The sequence below is a fragment of the Zeus faber genome (genome assembly GCF_960531495.2).
Source record: "Zeus faber genome assembly, chromosome: 4".
Taxonomy (NCBI): domain Eukaryota; kingdom Metazoa; phylum Chordata; class Actinopteri; order Zeiformes; family Zeidae; genus Zeus; species Zeus faber.
The window spans coordinates 4,737,086-4,750,975 of NC_137191.1; positions in this window are offsets into that span (position 1 = coordinate 4,737,086).

Here is a 13,890-nt window from a genome sequence, read left to right on the forward strand (position 1 = left end):
ATGGGCCCAACGTCACTATATTCTACCACAGTCACCTTGGGTACTACCCCTACTACTCCGATGCTGGGGTCCCGATCAATGGCGGGCTGCCGCAAAACCAGAGTCTGTCCAAGCATTTGAGCAAAGCTCGTGCTGACATTGACAAATTGATTCCCTATAAGGACTTCCGTGGCCTCGGCGTTATTGACTGGGAGAACTGGAGGCCACAGTGGGTCCGCAACTGGGGCACCAAGAACATCTACCGCAACAAGTCCAAGGAACAGATCCGGAAGCGTCATCCGGAATGGCCTGAGAGCGAGGTGGAAAAAGCAGCGAAAGAGGGTTTCGAGCAAGCTGGACAGTCCTTCATGAACTCCACCTTGGCCTTGGCTGAGGGTCGCAGACCAGACGGTCTGTGGGGGTTTTACTTGTACCCAGACTGCTACAATTATGGCTACAAAAAGCACCCCCAGAATTACACTGGAGAATGCCCCAATGTGGAGCATGTTCGTAACGACCACCTCATGTGGCTATGGAGGGAAAGCAAGGCCCTGTATCCCTCCATCTACTTGGAATACGAGTTGAAATCTTCAGCCAATGCGGTCAAGTTTGTCCACTATCGTGTGAAGGAAGCCATGAGGATCGCAACCATAGCTCGTACAGACTACACTTTACCTGTGTTTGTCTACTCTAGACCCTTCTATGCCTACACCTTTGTGGTCCTTTCAGAAGTAAGTTGCATATTGTACTCTGGAAAATGTCATTAGACTAATTTTTTAGACAGTATTTGAAAGTATTGTCAATGCCTGGAGTGCATTACTGCATAAAATAAAGCAAATTATTAGGCTTCTGTAGGAAGCAGTTGGCCAAATTACACGGTCCACTGAGCAGAATGTATACCAAATATTGTCCATAAAATTGGAGCTAGACTGTAGAATTGCCTTGAGTTTAGGGTTAGTTCATGTTGTATGTGGGTAGTGTCAAAAAAACAAAGAGCATTTAACACTGAGCAGACCTCTGTGCTGGGTGCCAGGTGAAGCCAGATTTCCGTTTTGTGATGTGTTCCTTCAGAGAGACCTGGTACACACCATCGGGGAGAGTGCTGCACTGGGTGCGTCAGGTGTCGTTCTCTGGGGGTCGTTGGAGTATGCCCGCTCAAAGGTAAAGACAGATACAGAATGCGAGACAAACAACACATACAAGTTAAACACAGTATTTACACTATCTGAGCAAGTCATAGAGAGCAATGAATGAACCTTCCACTCGAAATTTGTGATCTAGTTGCGCAGGATGTCCAGAATCAAGAAGTGGCAGGATCCCAGGAGGTAGAATGGTTAAATATAACCTATCATGTGTAGTGAGAAGGTACAATACCACTTGGTTGGTCAATTGTACAAAAACATTGCCGTATTTACTGTGTTGGCTGCGTGAACGCCACAAACCTTTTTTTGATACATCAGATGTTAGACTCGCTTCACCTGCCACTTGTGTACTCACGATTTTGAGACAAACAGCTACCATGGTGTTCTGACCTGCTTGCCAGAGCACAGCAGATAGATCACAGCAGGATTTTTGTGGAAAGTAAACAGCTGAAAAGCACATAAGGGACCCACCGCATACTTAAGGTACATTTGGTGGCTTTCGACTTTTTCTTACACATCATTTGAAAGTGAAGAATCAGAGCTTCCAAAGAAGGTGTCACTTGTGCAAATCAAGCTAATATTTTTAAAGCTATGACTTGTTAATGACAAGGGTGTGGCAAACCGTGTTTCTGAGATAATCACCTTTAATGATTTTGGTTCATTCAGCCAGCTGCCAGAATGCAAATGGTTGGAGGACCAACAGAGCCTAGCTGTTGTCACATGGCTACTTGACACCCTGCTGAATGGGGCTTGACAGCCTGCTGAATGAGGCAATCGATGCATTGTTCTTGTGTTTTGAAGGAATGTTGAACAGAGTCATCGACACATCCATCTTTTGTTTTTAAAAAAGCTTTTATTAAACAGTAAGAATATACATGTTTTATAAAAGTGGAATTATATAGGAGTTTATAGTGCGCACAACACAACAAAATGTAGAGTCTCAATAATATGAGTCTCTGAAAATCAGCCTCAGTGTGTCATTTAATATTTAAATGTGTGTATGCCAAATCTTCTAAGTTCTTGGGAGTTATTATGTGGGCTTACACCAACCCTACCCCAGCTACACTCTGAGAGCCTGTTTAGGGCCTCCTTTCATTTTATTTTCATCGCCGGCTGCATTTGCAGGTAAGCTTGAGAATCTTGTGCATTACTACTTGCTCATTATCTGCCACCCATCTCAACGGACGTCATCAAGTCATCAACTTGTTCATCAACGGCCGTATCGTTGGTCTCCTCCGGTGGTTCTTGAAAATATTCCGTTTCATCATCACTTTCTGGTTGAAATCCACTGTTTGAAATGTTCTCCAAATCCAGGATAATATCAAATTCAGCTGCACTGTCGTTCTCAGCATCACTGTCGGAGAACTGACTATCATCACGGAAAATTAAGTCCATTACGTCCTGCTTACACTGACTTGGATCTATTGCTCTGGTCAGATTAAGGTCTGCGATACGATTTAGATCTTCCTCCACCCGCTTCTCGTAATTCTTAACAACACGGAGATGAACGTTTTCACATACAAGTGAAACCGAAGGAGCCTCGTCTTGTTTACAGAAGTGACGTCAGCATTTCTTCTTCAATAGTACATTTTCGTACACGCCTATCCACAATGATGTCTCCGTGTGTGTGTAAAAGTAGTACGATTTCAAGGTTGAACTCTATCACAAAGGTTTCATATTGTGACTTCAAATCACATATAATATGGAGGAATGATCTTCACCTGGATAAGTCGCTTTAAAGGAGCAATCAATCGACGTTGTTCAGCACTATTCAGCGTCTCGGTAAGTGAACTGTGTTTCCCCATGTAATCAAATGGGAATATTTAACTCCATGGTTGACCATTTTTTTACTATTTAGAATTCAAACTCGGTTTTGAAAATTCTTTGAAAGATAAAAAAAACCACAAAGGAACATGAATCTGGAAAAATCTACACTTCAGATTCAATATCATCAGCAGAAATATTGCTGAATGCAGCTTGCTTTAACTATTTTTCATGGTTTCTTAAAATAGTGAATATCTCCTGCAGGCTGTGACTCACTGAACTCAGGAAAGCTCCTGCCTCACGGAGGACCAGTTGGTTAATTCTGTTGATAAAGACACTGCGTGGTGGCTGTGGTCTGCATTACATCCTGTTTATAGCTGGTACCTCTGTAAATCACTCAGCAACTGGATCGCTAGCTGCTGTCACAAAAACATGTCACTTAAGTAGTGTTGTTTTTGATGTTTTCATCATTTGGAATGAAATTGGACACGGCAATTTAGGTGTTGAATGACTTACATGACCTATTTATGAAGGTTTTCTAATACAGCTCTTATGAGGAATTTCCAAGAAACATTTTTTCTTGCAATCAGTCTACATTTTATAGTTTAACACTATAAAGTATTCATGTAATCTCACCCTATTCTTAAGAATTAAATTCATGTTAGAAGGAAAACAAATATTTTTGCCACAGCTTTAAACATAGCCTTTTCCCCAGTTTATGTTTGCTTCCATGTTTCTCCAGGAGAACTGCCTGGTCATGAAGAAGTATATTGATGGCCTCCTGGGTCATTACGTCACATTATGAACATCATCAACAGCAAAGAAACAACAAAAGTGGCGTCACCAACAGGATCTGTTGGGCCTCACCTGCCACTGCCATCAGCTTCAGCAAGTTACCGCTTTAACACCTCAGGGTGGGTTTTCTTTCACAAATATGAGCTGCTGTGTGGTCTGTGAAGCGGTGGTGTTTTGTGCAGGTAGGCTGCACTGACAAGAGCAGATTGTGCGGCGATGAGAGATGATGTGTTAATGTGTAGAGTGAGTTTCCGTCTAAATTGGGGATTATTAAGTTGTAAAAGACGTAAATAAGGGGAATAAGAGAATAATAAACGAAGAAAAAGAGAAATAGAGAAAAGAGACAAGAGAAATAAGAAATAAGTTAAAAGAGAATTAAGTTGAAGTAAAAAGTAATACAGTGGTACCTCGATTTACGACTTCATCTACTTTCGACTAATCCAAGATACGGGTAGCAATAATCGTGAAAATTTGTATCGACTTGCGACTGACTGCTCCAAGATACGACCATGGAAATTTGCAGTTGGCACGTTGGCGGCCAGTCAGCAGTCAGTCAGCGGGCGACCAACATCGTGTGTGCACATAGTTCGTGGCTTATCGATATTTTTTTCATATTTACTTTGTTTGTGCTGTGTATTTTGTTTATTTTCACCCTTCATGATGACTCCTAAGAAGAAGGACGATGGGTAAAATAAAAAGGCAATGATTCCCATTGAAACTAAGAAGTAAATCATAGAAAAATATGAGCCTGGTGTATTTGGGAAAAATTGCTTCGACATACAACTGTTTTAACATACGACTGTTCTTATAGAACGAATTACAGTCGTAAGAGGAGGTACCACTGTAGTAGAATGGCAGAACTAGTAACATAAAGGGAGCTAAATAATCATGCATGATTAATGAAGACAGGGCCCATATCTTCTTAACGGTAAGACATGTGTACATTAGCTGCTGAGTGATCTGAGTCAAATCTGTGTAAGAAAAACAAAGAGGAAATAAACCTGGCCAGGGGAATTGGCTAAATATGAAATAAGATGAAAAGATGAAAGTGAAGTGAAAAATAATTAAAAGTTAAAGGCTTAAATGAGGAAATAAGATGAAAAATAAAGTTGGAGAAAAGTGGAAAAACTGGGCTGAACCACCCGAGCAGAACTAGTGTACATTGAGCATGCATGATGAAAGAATCTGATTAAAAAGATAATTTGTTAAAAGCTTGGCCAAAGTAAAAAATTTGATGAAATTAGAGAATTATAAATGAGTCTACGTTAAAACTTAAAGTTAAGCGCTGATGGAGTCAGATGTGCTGCTGAACAGACATGTCTGTGTGTGCGTGTGTGTCTGTGTGTGTGGGCCGTGGCTAAAGATGTGGGGAGAGATCTGTGTAATGTTCGTGTGTATGAGTAAATGACTTATAGAATATATGTGTTATTTAATAGGTATACATAGGTGGTGAGTGGTTTGAGTAATCCATAAGGAGAGACATTTTTTGCCTCTTTAGTGATAAAAACATACATGAGCCTTTTACAGGACGTTTGTACATTTGATAAAACATATATGAGCCTTTTTTTTAAGGACATTTGTACATTTGATAAAGAAAATATGAGCATTTTTTAAGGATGTTTGTACATTTGATTAAAAAAATGAACCTTTTTTTAAGGACGTTTGGACATTTGATAAAAAAATATGAGCCTTTTACAGGACGTTTATACATTTGATAAAAAATATGAGCCTTCTGAGAGAAGGAGTAGAGCAACCAGCAACAGTTTGCTTACACATGCATGTACATGTTGGGCCCACGGCCTCCAAGCGCCACTAGAGGCCGCCCTTGCCCCATCTGCAGCTCCCTACTCGAGCCCACATTGCACACACCTGGGATCAATTACCTGCATCACTCCACGCAGTATTTAGTCTCCAGCTTCCCAGTCATTCTTTGCCAGATCGTCAACTAGCTTACCTGAGTTGTACAGCTACTGGCTCCATTCCTAGTTCCAATTTCCAATTTCCAAGTTCCTAGCTCCGCATGCTTGTTTCAAGTCCCTAGTTTATGTCTCTTTGTTTCGTCTTCCCCTTACCTGCTTGTCTCCTCTCGTCGACCCAGTCTGTCCGTCCAACTCCAGCCAGCCCGGTTTACCTGCTTGTCTTTGTTCGTCGACCAAGTCTGTCCGTCCTTCTCCATCCAGTGCAGTTCCTCCTCTCTCGACCCGGATCCTGGACCCCACCTCCCCGGTCATCATCCCTGTCCAACCCTGCTCCATCCCTACCTGACCGGGTCCCCCTAGCCAGCTCCACTGTGTGGCTGATAAACATCCTTTGTCTGCCTCGCTTCTCCCCGTGTCGTGCATTTGGGTCTCTCCTAGCCCTGGTCGTGACAGTACACATTTAGAAAAAGAGAGAAAATCTCCTGTTCTGATTTTGTAAGTAGGATTTATGGATTGTTTGATTGGTATGTGGGTTCTTTCTTTGTCTTTTTCATGCTTGTTGGGTGTATGTGACTATACTTGCTGTGAGTTTTGTCTGGTTAAAAGAACAGATAGTCTTGTTGAAATAGAAGGAGAAGCTGTTTTGGCTGCCAGAGGATAGGTTTTGTGTTTCGGCTGCTGGGTGAGAGAAAGCAGCTCTGACTGTTGTGTGTGCTCTTTGACTCTGTGCGTAGCTGCATTGGGTTGGGCTGATCCTAAGGGAGCTAAGACAGGATGTTTACTCACTGACGACCAATCTATATTGGAAGTTTTTGCTCAATTTAAGAGGTGGAGCAAGGGGTGGTGCTTCATACAGAGTAGGAAATTAGTTAACTCCTCCTGACAAGATGAGCTGTGAAGAAGCCCCCCCTTTACTCTTTTCTCTCAGTTTGTTAGAAGAAAAAATTAAATAGAATAAAAATAATTAATTGAAGGTGATATCAGATTGACTAATATACTCTTTAGATTTGAAATGCATTGTATGGAAAAAAAAAAAAGCATTGCTTTATTTCAAATGCGTGAGAAGTGAGAAAGCTGATAATGCATGTCTCACTGAATTGTATTACAGTGTTTATTAAAATTTATAGTGATCCTAAGACACTGAACTCTTGTGGTGTTCTTTTTCTTTTATCTTTCTTCCTCTCTTTTACTATGTTTTGTGAGAGCTGGAGGAAAGACAGAAGATGGAATGTGTCTGAATTGGATCATCCAATGGGCAGATGACAAGACATCTGGCAGTGCTGCACAGACACTGGAGCTTGCGGATGACAGCGCATAGGAATCTTGAATCCAGTTTGAACAAGGCCAGTGCGGTTTTATCCACAAACTCTTTCAATAGACACCTGCATTTACCTATATGTGTATACATTTAGTTATAACCTACCTAATTGATACATGTTTAGCTTGTTTTCACAGATAGGCTTACAGTCGTTCTTTTTCAGACATTACATTTGCAATTATTTAGTGGGAGACTTGGCAACGGTCAGACTGATTAAGGCATTTGCTTAATTAATGGAGTATTATTGATTTGATTGATCACTTGTGGAAAAGCTGATTTGATTGAAATACTGTTGAGTGCTGTGAATATTGGTTTCATTATCTGAGTATGGTTTGAACATTAATATAATTTAAGATAAATGTGTGTGATCAGATGCATCAGATGATGAACAAGTGAATTTGCTTTCATAAGTGGGAAGATTTTGGTCTCCTATGAGGTTGGTAAGTTCAGTTGTCTTTGGTTGAGTGTGATTACATGGTGCTTTATAAATATTTTTTTAATAATTTGATTCGATTTTTACAATAAAATGATTATGATGTCAAATGGATACTAAAAATACAAAAGCAATCCCTCCTGTTGATGTAGTGCGAAAGAATAATTCCCTTATTAAAGATATTGCAAAAATATCAGGAAAATGGAGCAAGCGCTGGCCTGACGTTGAACAACCGCGGCCAGTTGAAGGAACTCTTAACCCAGATATGATAAAAACAATGCAGGTGCTTGTGTCCACATATAAAGTTAATCAAAAGAAGGGAAAGAGATGCAGGGAGAAAAGACAAACAGAACTTGGGATGGTTCGAAAAGGAGAGACAGAAATTGTTCGAAGCTGCAAAAGAAAAAAGGCAACAGGTAGACAATAAATAAATAAAAATTATAAGGATAAAGAAAAATTGATGGAGAAGAGTAATGCACCCTTCTCACATACAGCATCTGTAAAGAAGCCCCCGCCTCATGAGAAGGAGGTGAAGTTCACTCATGTTTATCCCCAGCTCCCAGTGATTACACAGGAGGGCAACTATCTCTTCAAAGATGAGGATGAGCAAATAATAGAGATGGGCAAGAGTAAAACAACCATTAAGATGTACCCGAGCTCCAACAGTACAAAAAGAAGGAACCGTTCGGGAAGCATACGAGTCAGAAGTCTGAAATAGGAGAAGAGATTGTGAGTGATTCAGACGGATGTTGGCTAAAGCGGAGAAAAGAGGAGATCGACCAGTGAGGAAAATGGTTCCAGGAACGGATGACACGGATGAGAGTGAACAGGGTGAAAGTAATGAAGAATCAGATAAAGAAGGTCCTTCCTGTTTTTTCCCGTTAGTTGCCGGTACAGGGGTAGGAGATGACAGACACATGGTTTTAAGAGAGATTGAGAGGAGTATAGACAGATGCCTCGAGGACATAAGGGACTCCACCTGTCCAGAAGTTCAACAAGCATTGGAAAAACAATTACAAGAACTGCAAATAACGGAGAAGAAACTACAGAAACAGTCTTTATTCATCACGCAACACACCACACTATAACACATGCTTGCACACACACACACACACACGCTTTGATGGTGGCAGGTGAAATGGATTCTCTGCTTTTGACCCATCCTGGGTTGTCCTTCCTCCGGGGGCACAGCCAGGAGCAGTGGGCAGCATACGTGGACGCGCCCGGGGACCAGGTGATAAATGTCCATCGCTGGTCAGACGATGATGGGTGCATGTTTTTGGTGGGGGTCCTTACTGATGTGAGGTGGAGCAAACCCCATGTGAGCACGGGGAGAACATGCAAACTCCACACAGAAAGGCTCCTATTTGGGAGATAACCCGCCGGAGCACGGTGCCAACAGCGGCCCAGGTGGGAATCGAACCCAGGACTTTCTTGCTGTGAGGCAGCAGTGCAATGCACCGTGCCACCGTGCCACGCACTGCGCCACCGTGCCACAGAAGAAAAAGCCTCAAAAGCCAGACACTTTGAGGGATGGACTACATTCAAGAAAAAGAAAGAGACCCAACAAAATGTGTCCAGTGATAATTTGAGGACAAAATTTAGTACACAAGCCTTGGCAGAATACAGACATGTCTGACATACTTGGAAAGTTACCCACTCTTCAAGATGGAGCACATCCGTGGATCTCAATGCTGGAAGAGCTTTTGGTGGGAACACAGCCTGCCATGGGAAAGACTTTTGGCTGGCCTCATTGGAGTCCCAGCTATGGAGAAGATCCTGCAGGCGGCAGGCCTTAACAAATACGTGGCAACTGCGGTGTATGATCCAGAATTGTTTGCTGCAAGTCGAGGTCGGATGTGGAGAGCATTGAGAGATGCATTTCCAACAAACGTACACCCGGATATCTTTTTTGAGTCATTGGGCCCACAGGAAAATCCAAGAGCTTATGTGTCAAGATATCATCAAGTGTGGAGAAATGTCACAGGAAATTATCCAGATTTTAATCAAATGGAGGAATCAACATGGAGAGGAAGAGAAGAGGTCAAGGAAATTTAGGAAGGGGTAGAGGAGGAAATTTCGAACAGCCTCAAGGAGCGTGTCATAATTATGGCCGTGCAGTACAGCCAATCGGGTCTGAGGGTGTGAAACAGCTGATTCCTCTCACAAAACCAATTGAGCTCCACTATAAAAATCGGAAAATCACACTGCCTGTATTGGTGTCACAACATACACCCATTGCACTCTTGGGAAGAGATGCTATGTGCAAACTTAATTGTACAATATGGTGTACACCGGATGACTGCCTGGTGGATGTGCTAACTGATGTCTACCACCAACTATTTATGGCACCAGAGACCGAGACTTCTTCAGTATATTGGATTGGAAATCTTAGGGGCCTTAGCATCAGCCATATTTGCCACAATCAACTTCTCCCACAGCTTGGCTGGCTCTAATAGCTCTGTACTAAGTATACACATCACTGCACGCTTAAATATTAAATATTTAAAAAAAAAATATATATATATTATAAGAAAGCTGGCCAATTGGATCCGGAGGAGTGGTTGTGAAGTCAAATCAAGCATGTTCAGCTGACCTCGTGCTGCATAATTGTGGGACCACAAGGAGCAGCTATGAAGATAAACACTGAGTAAGAGTGAGAAAGCGCATAATATTGAGAAAAGTGTGCCACAGGTGACTTTCATGGTGGCTGAAGAATTTGAGCAGAAGCATATAAGAGAAATGATGGCAGAAGCTGAGGAAGCCATTTTTGCACCAATAAAGGAGAATCTTGCTATCTGGAAGATAATGAAAATCATGATCTCAGCTCAATGACAAAGACAACCAAAAGTGGTACGAGATGACACATAAGTCAATGTTCGGCACTTAATTGGACTCAGACAGTATGAGAGAGGAGATGCTGCAACAAATTCCAGAATGTTTGTGGTCACGACATAGTACTGACATTGGACTTGTGAAGTCAGCCCAACCGGTGAGAGTTGAACTGCGACCAGGAACCAAACCTCCTTGGAAGAACCAGTACCAACTAAAGGAGGAGGCAATCAAAGGGATTGAACCACAAATTTAAGGGCTGTTAAAAGCAGGTGTAGTGGAAATGTGTTCGGATCCTCAGAGTAATACGCCTATATGGCCTCTAAAGAAGCCAGATGAGTCCTATCGCTTGGTACATGATTTAAGAGCGGTAAATGAAGTGGTGGCAGACTTTCCAGTTGATGTACCAGATCCACATACCTTGTTAGCCCAAATTCCTCCAGAGGCTACACACTTTACAGTGTTGGATTTGTGTGGAGCATTTTCCAGTGTTCCACTGAGCGACAAAAGCCAAGGGTTGTTTGGATTCACGTACTGGGGACCAACCTTCAAGTACAAGAGGCTCGCTCAAGGATTCAAACATAGCCTTCACATTTTCAATAAAGTGTTGCAGGATGACTTGGCTGGGATTGATCAGATCTTGAAAAGTACTGTCATTCAGTATGTGGATGACATCGTCATCCGTTCATCAGATAAGGAAACGTGCCATGAGGACTCAATCAAACTGTTGCAGCTATTGGCAGACAAAGGACACAAGGCCTCTCAGGAGAAGCGGCAGTATTGTCAAGAAAAAGTAGTTTATTTGGGTCAACAATAACCCATGGACACAGAAGCATCTCTGAGAGTCATGTGAAAGCCATTCGAATGGCACCAAAGCCTAGAAGAGTCAGAGAGATGATCACGTTTCTTGGTATTGCGGGATATTCTTCAGCCTGGGTAGAAGATTATGCCTGCCTAACAGGGCCTTTGAGAGCCATGATAAAAGAGACTGGGAATGCTCAACTCCATTGCAACCTCACCTGGACGCAGGAAGGTCTTATGGCATTTGAGACGATCAAACAGAGGCCACAAGATGCTCCAGCGCTCGCGTTGCCAGACTATTCTAAGAACTTTTTGGTGGATGTGGCTACATCCACTGGGGGTAAATATGCATGCGCAGTTCTTTGTCAGCCCACAGGTACAGGGACAAGTTCTCAACCTGTGTCGTATTATTCTACTGTCTATTCAGAAGTAGAATTGGGGCTACCACTGTGTAACAGAGCAATGGTGGGAGTTTATCTAATGTATGATAAAGCATCATCAGTAACTATGGGTTACCCAGTGACAATTCTTACCCATCATAGTCTCAGATCTTTTGAATTTTGGTAAACGTACATTGACTATGTCTAGGCTAAGAGACTATCATAGGCTCTTAGAGCAGGAAGATGTCACCTTAGTATGGATTTACTTTAGTCACGGTAAGTCCAGCTGAGAATTTGCCAACTCCAGAGGATGGGGAGCCACATGATTGTGTTCAGGAAGTAGAGAGATATGCAAAGCTCAGATCAGACTTGCAAGCTTTCCCACTGCATGTGTCAGATGTGGAGTATTGGGCTGATGGTTCCTGCTATCGAATAGGAGATACATTGAGTGCTGGTTATGCAGTAGTCAAAGCCCAGGGAACTGAATGTTGTTGTTGAGAAAGCAGAAGTAATACCACAACCTGCCTGACAGAAACATGGTTGAACCCACTGGTGCCGGATGAAGCCATCTGTCCAGCCGAGTCCTTCTCCGTGTTCCGCGGTGACAGATCGGGGGAGTCGGGAAATCCAAAGGTGGAGGTGTCTGCCTAATGGTAAACAACCGCTGGTGTTACCCCAACAACACCACGTCTCTCTCCCGCTCCTGCTCGCTAAACCTGGAACAGCTGACGTTATGCCGTCCATTTTATCTCCCCCGGGAATTCAGCACGGTCATCATTACAGCCATTTATCTTCCACCACAAGCGGATACCGACACAGCACTGTCGGACCTGTATGATGTGTTGAGCGGATTTCAAAACAAACATCCCAACGTGGCTGTGGTGGTGACTGGGGACTTTTACAGGGTGAACCTTAAAAAAGTTCTGCCAAATTTCCACCAACACATCACGTGTGCCACCAGGGGAGATAGAACTTTGGACCATTACTACACACCTTACAAGAACGGATACAAGACCATCTCGCTCCCTGCTTTCGGGAAATCTGACCATGCCACGAACTCGCTGGTTCCCATTTACAGGTCTCTGATGGCGCGAGAACTGGTGGTGACGAGGCAAGTGAAGCGATGGACGGACCAATCAGAGGCTGCGCTTTCAGGACACATTCGCCGATGTAGACTGGGACATGTTCCAATGAAGTTCAAGTGACGTCAGCGAGTTTACGGATGTAGCGGTGAGCTTTGTGGCTACGGTAGCAGATAGCATCGTTCCCACGGTGAAAGTTCGGATATTTCCAAACCAGAAACCATGGGTTGATAATTCCGCTGCGCTCTGAATGCTCGCACGGCTAATTACAACGACGGTCTTGTTTTCGGAAATATGGACAATTACAAAGCGGCGTCGTACAGTCTGCGGAGGGCGGTGAAGGACGCTAAACGAATGTACAGGGAGACTGTGGAGCTACAGATGTAGCAGGGGGACACAAGACGCCTGTGGCAGGGGCTGGGGATGGCAACAAACTACAAAAGCAGGTCCTCCCCAGCAACAAGTGTGGACGCCTCCCTAGCCGACAAACTGAACTCCTTTTATGCGTGGTTTGAGTCTGGCAACAGCACCGTGAGCTTGCGAGCAAATTGGAGTTACACAGCTGAGGATGAGCGAGCACTCTCAGTGTCTGTCCAGGAGGTCATGAAGGCTCTGAGGCTGGTGAACACCAGGAAATATCTGCATATCTGGGCAAGAACTGAAAACCTGTGCTAACCAGCAAGCTCCGGTGTTCACTACAATATTCAACATCTCCCTGGCTGAATCAGTGGTCCCGTCCTGCTTCAAGAGGTCCACCGTCGTTCCTGTTCCGAAGATTGCCTCTCCTGCCTGCCTGAATGACTACCATCCGGTGGCCCTCACCTCGGTGGTCATGAAGTGTTTCGAGAGGCTGATTAAGGATCATATCTGCACCTCCCTCCCCCGCACCCTGGACCCGTTGCAGTTAGCGTACCGGCAGAACAGATTCACAGATGACGCAGTCTCCCAGGTACTGCACACCAGGCTCACACACCTGGATGGCTGGAAGGGGGCCTATGTGAGAATGCTGTTCATCAATTACGGTTCAGCTTTCAACACCATAGTCCCCACCAGACTGGCTGTCAAGCTGAAGGAGCTCGGACTGAATACTCTGCTGTGTGCCTGGATCCTGGACTTCCTCACAGCCCGGCCCCAGGTGGATAGGGTGGGGAAGCACATGTCCAGCTCCCTCACCCTGAATACAGGATACCCCCAGGGTTGCGTCCTCAGCCCCCGACTGTACTCCCTGTACACACATGACTGTGTGGCCAGGTCCAGCTCCATCATCAAGTTTGCTGACGACACCGTTGTCGTGGGCCTGATCACCGACTGCGATGAGGAGGCCTACCGCGGGGAGGTGGCTGACCTCTCACTCTGGTGCCAGGACAACAGCCCCCACCTGAACGTCAGCAAAACTAAGGAGCTGATTGTGGACTTTAGGCGAGGATTACAACTATACAAACAGA